Raw genomic sequence first — 14,500 nt, 5'->3', positions numbered from 1 at the left:
GGCGTGCTCAGGGATCCGTGGGTAACTTTATAGGAAACTTGAGAGGGTGTTGCTGTGCCTTTTGCAATGAAGGAAACTGTTAAAGACAGGGGGCACGTATCCTTTTAGGGAATTTAAACTGTGTCATAAAAAGTGCCCTTGAGTCTTCAGATAGTTCTGTTTCGAATAATAATGTGATCATTTAGGTGCTATAGAAAGATGATGCAGACAGCAGTGTACGGGAGGGGAGGGGTTGACGTGGGGACTGACCAGTTCTAGGATAGGACTTGGAAGTTTTTTTTTTTGTTTTTTTTGCAAAAAGCTTTTTATCACAAAATTTTCAAACATACAGAAAAGATAGAACAGTACACTAAATACCCATATGCCCAGCTTAGAGCCAACAATTGGTAACATTGTGTCACATTGCACTTCCTATCTCCCTCGCCCTCTCCACCGACCCCCCCCCCCCCCGCCCTATCTTTCTATGGAAGTATTTTAGAGTAAATTCCAGATCTCATTACTCTGTATCCCCAAATATTTAAGCATCTCTCCAAAATAAGGACATCAGGGGAGAGATGTTCAGGGGATAAAATCAGGAGAGTTTAGGATTTAGGGGTTAAAGATAATGCGTTCTGTTATATCTAGTAAGAGGTGCCACACAGGCACAAAGGCTTGGTTTGCCATGACTAATTTGTGGTTTCTCTAGTATTTTTCCTCTTCTCTTTTTGAGACTTTTAGGAGATGGAAAAATGGTCCATGCTATTCCGTTTTAAATGGAAACTTAAACTTAGAAAACTTTTTAATCAGAAAAAAAAAATTCAAATACAATAGTAGACCATGGGCATTGTTCTTGGCTGAGGCAATGGTCCATGCCAAGCTTCTCCATGGAAGGGAAAAAAAAGTGATTATAGAGGGGCTGACCAGCCTTCTCCCACAAGGAGGAAGAAGGGCCGGGCCCTTGAACCATGTGAAGGCCCAGATCGGTGGATGTTTGTTTGTGTGAGAAAGGTGTGCATCGAGCACGGGTGTGATTCAACCCCTGTGTGATGCAGAGAGTGAAAAGGAGGCAAGCTGACTGGCGCCAGCATAGGTGGCGGTGGGGAGAGGAGGAAGCCGGAAATGCCAAAGGGCACTGGACATAGGGGACAGTCCTTAAGTATCTTTAATTAGTAGGGGAATTTGCCTGCTACACCTTTGGTCTAGTAAGTGTTTCACGTTATGATCAGTGAGATTAGGAAGTCTTCCTCCTTTGGGCGGGACAACTGGGAAGGGGATAAGGCACACAGAATACCTCGTATGATATTATCGTAGCTATAATTGGTAGAGATGCCAGACGCTCATTCCTTCAATGAATGTTTGTGGAACCAGCTATTAACGGCAAGCAATAGTGAGCAACAGATAAAAGTCCCTGCCCTCTTGTCGCTTACGTCAGAGTAGGAAAGACTGAACGATAGACAAGATAAATGAAATCTACATCACAGGGTGTGATAAGCACTAAGAAGAAACATTAAGTGGTGGGGGCAGTGGGGGGGTGGAGACTTTAGGAAGGGACTCCGCTAAGAGGCCATTTGGGGAAAGACCTGTGAGACTTGAACCACTTGAGCGATGTCGATGTGCACAGTGCGCCATTTGCCGTTTCCTGTGTGTCTGTCTCAAGAATGTGTGAATAGGAGGGGCGCCGGGGTGGCTCAGTCGATCAAGGGTCCAACTTTGATTTCAGCTCAGCTCATGATCTCATGGTTCATGAGTTTGAGCCCCACACTGGGCTTTGTGCTGTCGGTGCAGAGCTGCATTGAATCCTCTGTGCCCCGCCCCCCCTTCTTCCTCCCTCTCAAAAATAAACATTAAAAAAAAAAAAAAAGAATGTGTACATAGGAGGTGACTGACAGCTGGCTTCCGTGTGGTATTTATTTTTTTTTTCTGTCGCTGCACACACTGTCTCCTCAGTCAGACTTTTCAGTCAGACCCTTCCAATCCTAAGATTTCTTCGCGTAGATAAACTGCAAAGTGAGTTTTCTCCTTATCATGTTGTATCTTTCCAGAGCGTGTTGGTGTAAGACAGTGTGTCTGAGTCCCCTCAAAGGCTCAAAAGCTCTTGAAAGGTTCTCTTGTGTCCGCGTTTCCCATGGTTTTGAACAATGACTGGCATGTTACTTTTCTTGGCAACTTAATTTTTGTTCCATCTTCACACGAAACTTTGGAAATGGTAACTTTTTCCCTTTTCCATTCATTTGTTTCGCTCTGGAAATGAAAATAATCCTTTTCAGAGCTGTGATATGCGAATGGGAGATTTACAAAGTAGATCCCAGGAACTAATATTAAGGAAGTCTAAATATTGATGGAGTTGAAGAAAATAGCATTAAAAGGTATATGAACAATGAAATACTCTCAAAGCTACCCTTGGGTATAACAGGCTCCAAGCATGAGATTCTCTGTCATGTAACACGTGAACGGCCAATGCAGAACAGATTCTCTTTTTGTTAATACAGCATTCGCTATTTTTCTGTATAACACAAGAATAGGGTTTTGAATTCTGCTCTAAGGGACTGACTCCCGTTTGTTTTCAGTTTTGGAAACTGTTAAAGTAAATGAGTATGTTATGAACATAAACTCCTATGCAAGAAAATGAAGATTTCCTTTAAGAGTGTAGGGACAGGCCACCATGGACAATATAAAGTTGTTTGTATTATACGTGAATATTGCTTTTGGATTGCATATTTTCTTCTGTCATGATCTGTGATAGCTTTAAAAAATACATATGTAAATGTGCATGAACAACCGCTATGTATTACATTTAGTTTCTCTCTTTAGTGCTGTCCCTAATTAGAAAATAATGATTAACGTTTAGAGGCACATGGGTGACTCTGTTGGTTAAGCATCCAACTCTTGATTTCAGCTCAGGTCATGATCTCATAGTTTGTGAAATCAAGCCCCCCCGTAGGGTTCTGTGCTGACAGAATCTCCTGCTTGGGATTCTCTCCCTCCCTCTCTCTCTCTGCCCCTCCACTGCTCACACTGTCTCTGTTTCTGTCTCTCCCTCAAAAAAACACAAAAAACACAAACAAAACTTAAAACAACATTGATGTCATAAATATTTTACAAATAAGAATTGATTTTTGGAAAGCTTATTTTTTATAGCTATACTTTAGGGCCCGAGAAACTAACAAAACTAGACAATTTGCATGATTTCTGTTGTCAAGTTAGTAAACACATGAAATCACATTTGTAAATATCCGGGTTCATTGCAGAGGTTTTTAGCGGACTATATTTTTGGGAACTATTTTTCAGCCACACAGTATTAATTAGTACCTAGCAAATAACAATGTAAGTACTTAGACTGGATGATTTATATCACTTAAAAATTATATATTGATTTTTGCAAACGACCAACATGTCAGGAGGAGTTAGGCTGTGCTTTAGCGACAAACAACAGCAACAACTGTTCATTTCTTGCTCGTGCTGTCTGTCCCTTACACGTTGGTGGGGCACTCAGCTCCATGGCATTCTCTGTCAGTCCTTGAGCTGATGGAGGTGCCATTCTGTTGAACATTGGACAGCTTGGGAAAGAGGAGATACAAGAATCTCGCCATGGCTCCTAAGTGTTGTCTTCCTGGGAGTAACCGACCTGATGCTTTCTTTTTATTAGTCGAGGCAAGTCCTAAGACCTCAAATTCGAGGACATGGGGAAACACACTTCTCTTCCCATGTGCCTGGAAGGGGAGAAGTCACAGAAATATTGTGGGGTAGGCACCACTGTCTAATCACAGTTAGAAAAAATTCCAAAAATAAACGAGTGTCATTAAGTTTACTACATTATCTACTTTGGTATAGCAATTGGGTTGTCATTTATAATTGGTAGGGATGTTTAAAACCGTTTATTGTGCCCCAATTTATAGTCTGATCCTCTGGTATTAGTACCTCCTGTCTGACAAAGTGTTTGTGAGTTTAACTACAACAGTGATTTGTGTGCTTCAGCCTTGAGTTCCAAGACTGCCATGCGGGCTCTGCTATGAAGGCTGGCTTATATTTGCAAATGTTGCTTCCGTCCATTTGCTTGTTGCTAGAATTAAGCTTTTCCATCTCTGATAATAATCTTTGGATTATTGGGCAACTGTTCTGGCTACTATTAGTTTGCAGTGATTTCATTTCTTCCTTAGCCTGTCTTCAAGTGTTGCACTCTTTTTTTTTTTTTTTTTTTTTTAGTTGTGGCAAAGTGCATAACATAAAATTCACCCTATTAACTGTTCTTAAGTGTACAGTTCAGGAGTAGTATTTTGACATTGTTGTGTAACAGATCTCCAGAACCTTTTTATATGGCAAAACTGAAACTCTGTACACATGAAACAACTCTCCATTTCTCCTATCCCTTAGCAACCACCATTCTATTTTCTGTTTCTAGGAGTTTGGCTACTTTAGATACCTTATATAAGTGCCATCGCACAGTAGTTTTCTTTTCCTAGCTGGCTTATTTCACTTAATATAACGTCCTCAAGTTTCACTTACATTGTAGCACATGACAGGGTTTCCTTCTTTAAGGTGAATAATACTCAGGTGTGTGTGTGTGTGTGTGTGTGTGTGTGTGTGTGTGTGTATGCCACATTTTGTTCATCTCTTGATGAGGATTTGATTTGCTTTAACCTCTTGCCTATTGTTAACGCGGCAATGAACATGGATTTGCAAATGTCTCTTTGAGATCCTCCTTTCGATTCTTTTGGGTATATAAACAGAAGGGGTTGTGCTGGGTCATGTGGTAATTCCATTGTAAGTTTTTTGAGGACCTTTCATACTGTTTTCCATAGTGGCTGCACCATTATAAATTCCCACCAACAGTGTGCAGGGTTTCAGCTTCTCTACATTATTCCCAATAGTTGTTATCTTCTAGGTTTTTTTTTTTTTTTATAGTAAATGGGTGTGAAGTGTTATCTCTTTGTGATTTTGATTTGCACTCTCTTTAATTACTGATGTTGAACATCTTTTCATGTGCTTGTTGAAGAAATGTCTGTTGAAGTACTTTGCTCATGTATTTATTTTTTTGAGTTTTAGGAGCTTTTAATATATTTTGGATATTAATCCCTTATCAGATATATGATTTGCAAGTATTTTTTTCCATTCTGTAGGTTGTCTCTTCACTCTGTTGTTTACTTTGGTTCTGAGAAGTTTTTTTAAGTTTTCTGTAGTTCCATTCATTATTTTTACCTTTCTTGCATGTGCTTTTGGTGTCATATCCGAGACGACATTACCAGATTCAATGTCATGAAGGTTTTCCCCTGTTTTGTTTTTAAGAGTTTTCTCATTTTAGGTCTTATGTTTAGGTTTTTATTTTGCGTTAGCTTTATGTATGATGTATGGTAAGGGCCCAACATAATTTTTTTGCATGTGGATATTCAGTTTTGCCAACACTTGTTGAAGAGATTGTCCTTTCCCTGTCGAATAGTCCTGGCACCTTGGTTGAAGATCATTTGACTACATGCCTGAGAGTTTTTTTCTGGGTTCTCTATTCTGTTTCATTGGTCTGTATGTCTGGCTTTATGTCAGTACCACACTGTTTTGATTACTATAGCTTTGTAATATGTTTTGAAATCAGGATTTGTGAGGCCTTGAACTTTTTTCTTCTTTCTCAGTATTGTTTTTGGGTTTTCAGAGTTCTCTGAGATCCCATGTGAATTTGAGGGTAGTTTTTCTATTTCTGCAAAAAATGTCATTAGGATTTTTTTGGTAAGGATTGTAATGGATGTGTAGATTGTTCAGGTAGATGGACATTTTAACACTTATGTTTTCCAATCAGTGAACACAGATGTCTTTGTTTATTTGCATCTTCTTTAATTTCTTTCAGCAGTTTTTCAATCTTACAGGTCTTTCAACCTTTCTGGTTGAATTTATTCCTGAGTATCTCATTCTTTTTGATGCTATTATGAATGTGATTATTTTCTTAATTTTCTTTTTGGGTTGCTTGTGGTTTGTGTTTGAAAAGTCAGTTGATTTGTGTGTGTGTGTGTGTGTGTGTGTGTGTGTGTGTTGATTTTTGTATCCTGCAACTTTGCTGAATTTGTTTAGTACTAATAATTTGTGTCTGTGTGTGGAATCTTTTGGGGTTTCTGCATATAAGATCACATAATGTCATTTGTGAACCGAGATAATTTTCCTTCTTCCTTCCTAATCATTATGCTGCCTTTTATTTATTTATTTTTCTTGCCAAATTGCAAAGCGATTATGGCGTCTAGTGCTGTATAAAATAGAAGTAGCATGAGTGGGCATCAATACTTTGTTCATCTTAGAGGAAAAGCTTTCAGTCTTGTACCATTGAGTATGATGTTAGCTGTGAACTTTTTATATATGGCCTTTATTATGTTGGCCCACTGGTTATTTAAGTGTGTTGCTTAATTTCCACATATTTGTGGAGTTTTATTTTTCCTTCTGTTTTTGATTTCTGCTTTCATTCCATTGAGGTCAGAAAAGATACTTGGTATGAGTTCAGACTTCTTAAATTTGTAAGACTTGTTTTGTGGTCTAACATGTGGTCTGTCCTGGAAAATGTTCCATGTGTACTTGAGAAAAACGTGTATTTTGTTGTTGAAGAGAGTGTTCTGTATAGGATTTTTAGGTGCTTTTGGTCTACAGTATTGTTCAAGTCCTCTCTTCCCTCATTGATTTTCTGTCTGGTTGTTTTTTTCTATTGAAAGAATGACATTGAAGTCTGTTACTGTTGATGTCTCTTTCACCTGTCAGTTCTGTCACTGTTTGCTTCATATATTTAGGAGTTGTGCTGTCAGGGGTATTTATAACTGCCATAGTTTCTTGGTGAATTGACCTTTTTATTATTATATACTGTCTGACTGTATTTCATTACAGTTTTTGACTTAGTCTATTTTGTCTTTTAGTCTTCTGGTTAGTATTTGCTTGGGATATCTTTTTCTCATCTTTTCACTTTCAACCTGTGTGTGTCCTTAGATCTAAAGTGAGTCTCTAGTAGACAGTGTATGGTTGCTCTTGTTTTTTTAGTCCATTCAGTCATTCTGCTATTATGTCTTTTGATTAGAGAGTTTAGTCCATTTACATTTAAAGTGATTACTGATAAAAGAGGTTTATATGCCCATTTTCTTGTTTTCTCTGTGTCTTATAACTTTTTTGTCCCTCTTTTCCTTTATTACTACCTTTTCTTTATGTTTTAATGAGTTTTTCTTTTATAGTCACTTTGATTCCCTTTTCATTGGCTTCTGTGTATATTCTATAGATATTTTCTTTGTGGTTTTATGGGAATTACATAAAACATCTTTGGGTTTTAACAATCTATTTTATTTTTTTTTAAGTTTTATTTATTTAAATAATCTCTCCACCTAATGTGGACATGACCCTGAGATCTCGAGTTCCATGACCCTGAGATCAAGAGTTCCATGCTCTTCCAACTGAGTCAGCTGGAGAAAAAAAAAAAAAAAGACACTAAACAACAACACAAAACCATATGAAAATATAAAGCTCTCTGGTAGTATCTGGGCAAATATAGAATTCTATGGTATTGTAATGTTGGTGCATAAATCACTTTGAATTCTTTTGTAGAATTTAAAAGGCAAAAGCATTAAAGTATAAATCTATGTTAAAAGACACACAAAATAGAAAGATGCAATTTGTGACCTCAATAACATACAGTGGGGAAGGGGGGACAGAAACGTAAAGGAGTAGAATTTTTGTATACAATTAAAGTTATCAGTTTAAAATAGATTGTTAAAGGTCTTTATATTGTTGTCAAGTTTCTCCTAAGGGAACAAGGACCTGGGGTTTTCTATTCCACCATCTTGCTGATGTCAGTTATTGTATAAATTTGGTTTTTAACTCCTGTCATTGTTAGGGTATTTTACCTGTTTTACCATACCTGTACAGATAATCGAGACTGTGTTACTATTAGAGGCTTTATTGCTAAAGGGCTAGATTTTTGGTAATTTATAATTTGATGTTAAATGTAGCTCTTTAGTAAACATAGGTTTATTCTATTTTTGTGCATGTTAATTTAAATGGAAGTGATATATAATTTTAATAAGGCTTGTTTTGTTGGCTGATTTATTTTTAGGCTTTTCATGTAATATTGAAATTACTAGGAATTGTAGACAGCGCTGTGGCGACATTGTGTTAATAAGAAAGATTCAGTGGAGTCTGAATCATGTTCTTGAGCTTCTAACATATTCGATTATTTACTGTATAGAACAGAGAAGAACAATATTCTTAGCCACCTTGCAAAATGTGACAGATTTCTGGAAATATCTGTGGCTATAAATAGGGTATGAGGTTTGTAGATTGGTGTCACCCTAAGTGTTCAAAATCAATGGATTGAAGGCTGGGAATATTGTTTTCTGAACCGACTGGAGGTTTTGGGTGGTCAGTCCGAGAAGGCATGATCAGGGGACTGAAGAGCAAGCTAGAGAATGTGGACATGAAATGAATTTTCTTATTTATAAATAAACAGCATAACATAAAAACAAGGGTATTAAAGGAAAGGTTGTGGGAAGGAGGGAGCTAGTATTTGAGCATCTCGTGGGTTTCTCATGCCTTAGATACATTGTTTCAACCCCCAAAGTTGAGTGAGTCAAAAATGGTATTTCTGTTTGACAGTTGAGAAAACTGAATGGGAGCGGTTAAATAAGAGAGTTAAGGGGCAGCGTTGTGTAGGGTGATGGGCAGTATGGACATTAGATCCATACATACTGACATTAGAATTCTTTCCAGCTGTGGGCTTAGGGCAAGTTGCTTAAAATTCAGTTTCCTCCTCTGTAAAATGATAATAGTGCTTACGTTAGAGGATCATTGTAAGAATTAAATGAAATAGTACATGTTGAGTTTTTAATCTAATGTCTGGGAAGTTGTATGCACTTAATGTCACTATATATATACATATATATAGTTATACTTTATATATGCTTATATACAAACATACATATATAACTTAAATTGGTATTTTACTGGTTTCCCAAGATCTCATACCTTGTAAGCTGTGCATATAGTACATGGTAGAATCAAGAGACCGGTCTCTCACCAAAGCCTGTATTCTTTTTATTATAGGACCTTTAAAAGTTTGGTAGATTAGAGGAAATGAGAAATAGATGAAGTTGAAGTCGAAAGTGTTAATAAAGCTGTCATCTGTTGATTGGCTGCTGTCAGGTGTTTTACTGATGTCATTGCATTTAACCTCATTTCGTTAAATAGTCTGGCCAAGACCAGGAGTCAGTATGGCAGAGCAGGTCTGTCTCATTTCAAACTCTGTGCTCTCATTAGGTGGTGCTTTCTCCCTATAAGTAAACTCATGGGGTTATTCTGGCCTTGCAGGGAGAGGGAGTTCGTGGAGAAATGGAACCAGTCACGTATAGAAGTACTTCTGAATAAGGTTCATTATGCAGTCTTTTATTTAATGTTTATTTTTGAGAGAGAGAGAGAGAGACAAAGTGTGAGTGGAGGAGGGGCAGGGAGAGAGGGAGACACAGAAACCGAAGCAGGTTCCAGGCTCCAAGCCATCAGCACAGCCCGATGTAGGGTTTGAAATCACGAAGTGTGAGATCACGACCTGAGCTGAAGTTGGATGCTTCACTAACTGAGCCACCCAGGTGCCCTGCTTCGGTTTTTAAGGACACATGATGGTATGGCTTCCTTCCTTAAAGGAATCTAGTGAGGTGATTTAAGCCTGAGAAAAATAGAAAATTATACTGATGTATCTTAATTATCGAAAACAACTACAAGATTGGTTTTTTTTCCCATAGAGAAGACTTAAGAGAAAGCAGGTGGAATGCTGGGATGGATCTGGAATTGAGAATTGGTCAAGGAAAATAGGAAGTTATCATTCTCCCCTGCTGACCATTAGAGGAAAGTGCTAAAACACAGAAAAAAAAAAAGTGGGTCATTTATGGTTCATGGTATACTCTTGAAAACTATCCATGATTCTTTAGTGGTGGATGGTAGGGCATAAACATAATGAAAAAAAGCTGTGGTCCAAAAAAAAAAAGCGTCCCATTGTGAGAGGTGGGGGAGTGCACAGCTTTAGAAATGCTGCCGGTTTTACTTGAGAAAGATCCGAGGGAAAACACTGGGCTCGTGATGCACTAATTTGCTGTAGATGGTTTGCAGAGTCTGGAAGGAGCTCATTGCTTGTGAGTGTCAGTTCATGCATTACACCTGTACTTCCGGTGGGGGGGGGAGGGGGCAGGAATTGAGTGTGACAGTGTGTGCCTTCTCTCCAAGACCCATGACCAGGGTCAGCTCTGCCATGTGCTTAATGCCCCTTTTGGACGAGCAGGGCCAGTGCTCCTTGTAGACTTTCCTGGTGGCCTTACAACCTGGTGTCTTGGCCTGGGGATTCTAAAGCAGCATTTCTCCTCTTTTCAGTCTAAAGTTTTACAGGATTCTTTCAGTGGGATTCTACTTTTTGTGTTGCTTCGGTATTTATGGAAAGGAAATAATATGAAGCTTGTGTCATATAACAATGGAACCCTCTTGAGTTTGTAAAATGGAGGGTGTTTTTAATTTTTCATAATTTTTCCCTTTTCCTGGAGAGCTAGGATTTTTTGTGTGTGTTTGGTCATAAAAAACATATTTTCTTAATGTAGAGCACCCTAACAGGTTGCCGGTTTTAAATGAGTCTTAATTTTCTATGTGTACGGACAGATTATAATATTCTTGGAATAGATGAAATTCAGATATGATTTTGTGTATGATTAGGAACGGTCTAGTTTGCAAATCTGTATCTGTTATTTTGCATGCATTTCTGCATTAAACAATGGAAGTGGTTTTAAAAAACTCATTTCCTTTGAATATTTAAATAATTACCAAAAAAAAAAAATGTTACTGGAAAGCATGCTAATTTTAGATCTTCAAGTCACTAGCAGATTAGGGTGTCATGGCATAGAATAATGGTCAGCAAACTCAGCCCCTCTCTGTTTCTGGAAATAAAATACCACAGGAACAAAGTCATACAAACTCATTTATGTGTTGTCTATGCTGAGACCAACACTATAGGGACCACAAAGGCTAAAATACTCACTGTCTGCCTTTTGCAGGAAATGTTTGCTTATCACTGGCATAGATTAGCAGTTCTCAACTTTTAGGGTCCGTGAACTTTTTACACTCTTTTTGAAAATTTGTTTTTATGTTTAGAGAGAGCATGAGCTGGAGAGAGGGGCAGACGGTGGAGAGAGGGAGAGAGAGAGAATCCCAAGCAGGCTTCACGCTCAGCACAGAGCCCAACGTGGGGCTTGATCCCACGACCCTGGGATCATAACCTGAGCCAAAATGAAGAGTCAGACGCTCAACCAACTGAGCCACCTAGGCACCCCTGGACCTTTTTACACTCTTAAAAATTATTAAAGACGTCAAAGAATTTTATTTATGTGCATTATATGCTGTTCACCATATTGGAGATTAAATCTGAGTAACAAATTATTTCAGTTCATTTAAAAATAAATATTAGGGGTGCCTGGCTGGCTCAGTCAGTAGAGCATGTGACTCTTGGTCTCAGGGTTGTGAGTTCAAGTCCCACATTGGGTGTAGAGATTACTTAAAATCTTAAAAAAAAAATAGCAATATTAAACTTGTTACGTGTTAACATAAATAACATTTTTATGAAAAATAACTTCTCAAAAGGGAAAACATTAGTAAGTTGGGAATTTCTCTGGTACCTGGATTAATAGACTGTTATTTCCATATCTGTGTATTTTTTAATTTGTTGCTGTGTATTTCGGTTGAAAGATATGAAAAAAATCACACAGATCTGCAGATGGAAAAGGGAGAGTATTTTAATAGCCTGTTCAGTGAATTGTGGAGATTCTATGGTACAACCCCAAAACTCATTGCCTGGTTGTTTATTAAAAGGAGTTTCAATGTGGAATCTGAAAAATATATGAATAAGCTTATCATATTGGAACTTTTGAAATCCATTGCCCTGCCTTGCGCTTTGAATGAATCTTCTATTCACGCATGATTTTCTAATACCACGTATTGATATTTTCAAAACTACTGGTTCACAGTCCACATGTAGACATGATTTAAAAAATCACATTTGTTGGGGTGCCTGGGTGGCTCAGTCGGTTAAGTATCCGACTTCAGGTCATGATCTCGTGGTCCGTGAGTTCCAGCCCCTTGTCAGTCTCTGGGCTTACAGCTCAGAGCCTGGAGCCTGCTTCGGATTCTGTGTCTCCATCTCTCTCTGCCCCTCCCCGTTCATGCTTGCTCTTGCTTGCTCTCTCTCTCTCTAAAATAATAAACATGAAAAAAGATCACATTTGTCAATATCACCACTGATCTCAGAAGAGCCTTTGGGTATTGGGGAGCTACTGGAACTATGCAAAATGGGGGCTGGGTTGTAGTATGTTTGCATTTGTCAGTGAACTTGGTACCTTGCAAAGTGAGGACAGGACAGCCTATAGTGGAACCAAGTTTTATAAAATTCTATTTTGGGGGGCACCTGGGTGGTTCAGGAGGTTGAGTGTCGGACTCTTGATTTCCACCTCAGGTCATGATCCCGAGGTTGTGGGATCAAGCCCCATGTCAGACTCTGCAGTGAGCATGGAGCCTTCTTAAGATTCATTCTCTCTCAGGACACATGGATGGCTCAGTCGGGTAAGTGTCCGACTCTGGATTTCAGCTCCGGTAATGATTTCACAGTTTGTGAGATAGAGCCCCACAACAGGCTATGTGCTGATAGTGTGGAGCCTGCTTGGGATTCATTCTCTCTCTCTCTCTCTCTCTCTCTCTCTGCCCCTCCCCTGCTCAAGTGTACTCTTGTCTCTGTCTCAAAATAAACATTAAAAAAATTAAATAAACATTAAAATAAACACTAGATTCTCTCCCTCTGCCCCTCCCCTGTTCACGTACATGTGCATACTCTTTCTCAAATTAAGAAAAATTGTACTTTTATTGCTTGAAAGCTTATGTTTTATCATTAGCAACACACACTGTCAATTTTTCTTGAGTCCCAGACTCCCTTCATTCATTTGCCAGACAATATTTAGCAAATACTCGAGCCTGACGAAGGGGACTAGCTGAATAATTTGCCTTTCAGTTGTCTTTTCAAATACAAATGGTTTCTCATGAAAAACACGGCTAGTATAGTTTACTAAAAAGCATCGCACAGGTGTTTTTCTTTGAGACAGACATGACTTCATTTTAAGGCAGCTTCGCTTTCTGCATACTTCTCATTTCGTCACACAGAACGTTAAAAAGATGGATACCGAAGAGGCAATTATTTAGTGATTTAATTAAGAACTTTTTACTTTATTTAGAGCATTCTAGAATGAACCCCCCCCTCCTTTGTCTTTGTTTTGTTCCTTTTTCACGAGCGTGCTTGGCACTGAAGAGCACAAGGATGGGCAGTTTCAGTTCGGTGCCGGTGGCATTGCCCACCGTTCCTTTTCACTGTCAGTGAAGACGGGCACGGAGCACAAAAGGCAAATGGCATCTCAGAATTGCTATGAAAATAATTTGACCTACTGAACGCCTCTGAGAGGGTCCTGGAGACCGCTGGGGGTCTGCAGACCACACGCGGAGAACAGCTGGTATAAACGGCATAAATACCATTTTACATAAACAGATCTATGCCACTAAGCTACACGTTGCCTCCTTTATTTTCTTAGTTCTAACTCAGGAGGTTTTGAATAATGTTAACAGATACCAGTTGGCTGCTTGTACTGGCCAATATAACTAGTAAATCTTTCAGATGGAGCGTCTAAAAAAATCATCAATGTAAATTTTTTTTTTTTTTTTTTAGAAGAAGTTTCCTCTGTGCTATTTTATTGCTCTCTCAGATTTGGAAGTGCAACTTGGAATATTTGTAACTGGTGAAGTTACTGGACGACTGGGTACAGTTGCAATCTCCAGCAATGGTAGCATATTACTATGATTAATTATTTATGATGACAGTTAATTAGACGTTTTCATGTTCTTGAATACTCCACCCCATTGAGAGGAAATGTGTTTGGAAACTAGGTCCACTGCTTGATCTCTTGCTCATCTGCCTAAACTTTGTGGGTAGGTGTAGTATGGTGATTTATAGTAACAAATGTGTATTTGGTTTTCACACAGAGCTCCTAAAAACCCTTGGAATTAAACCCAGAGTGATAAACGTATCTTGTCAGTGGTGACATGCCCCTTTCAGACACACCTGAGATCATGGTAATGCCGTGACTTGTGAGAGGGAAGCTCCTGAGAAGGGGGGCAGGTTGCCAGCTGACCAGCCTCGAGTAGGTTAGCGAGTTGGAACCCGGCAGTCCCACCTCTGGAGATGCGAGGAGGGCTAGGGGCCGGGCCGGTTGAATCAACCATGCCTATAAAATGAAGTCTCCATAAAAACCCCGCCGGGAGTCGGTGCATCCGAGAGGGAGAGGGCATGGAGGCTCCGTTCTCCTTCGCACACACCTTGCCCTTTGCGTCTCCTCCATCTGGCTGTTCCTGAGTTGTACCCTTTCATAATAAACCAGTGATCTAGTCAGTAAAGGTTTTTGAGTGGTGGCTCTCTCAAGTGAATAAAAACCGAGCAGGGGGTTACGGGAAC

At 39.0% G+C, this 14,500-nt stretch overlaps 1 protein-coding gene across 3 annotated transcripts in view; it reads left to right on the top strand.

Annotated features, from left to right (window-relative positions):
* The window catches only part of MPP7 (membrane palmitoylated protein 7), a 294,359-nt gene that overhangs the window by 63,847 nt on the left and 216,012 nt on the right, over nucleotides 1–14,500 (top strand). The window contains exon 1 of one of the 3 annotated variants that reach the window (XM_032593848.1): nucleotides 12,554–12,570. The exons of the other annotated variants lie outside the window; for them this stretch is intronic. The gene's annotated coding sequence lies outside the window, so the exon portion shown is untranslated. Of the gene's footprint in view, nucleotides 1–12,553; nucleotides 12,571–14,500 lie in introns of those variants that run through there. 3 annotated transcript variants of the gene reach the window in all.

Source organism: Lynx canadensis, chromosome B4 (assembly GCF_007474595.2).
Source record: "Lynx canadensis isolate LIC74 chromosome B4, mLynCan4.pri.v2, whole genome shotgun sequence".
NCBI classification, from domain to species: Eukaryota; Metazoa; Chordata; class Mammalia; order Carnivora; family Felidae; genus Lynx; species Lynx canadensis.
This window is presented reverse-complemented; position numbering and strand designations above follow the sequence as displayed.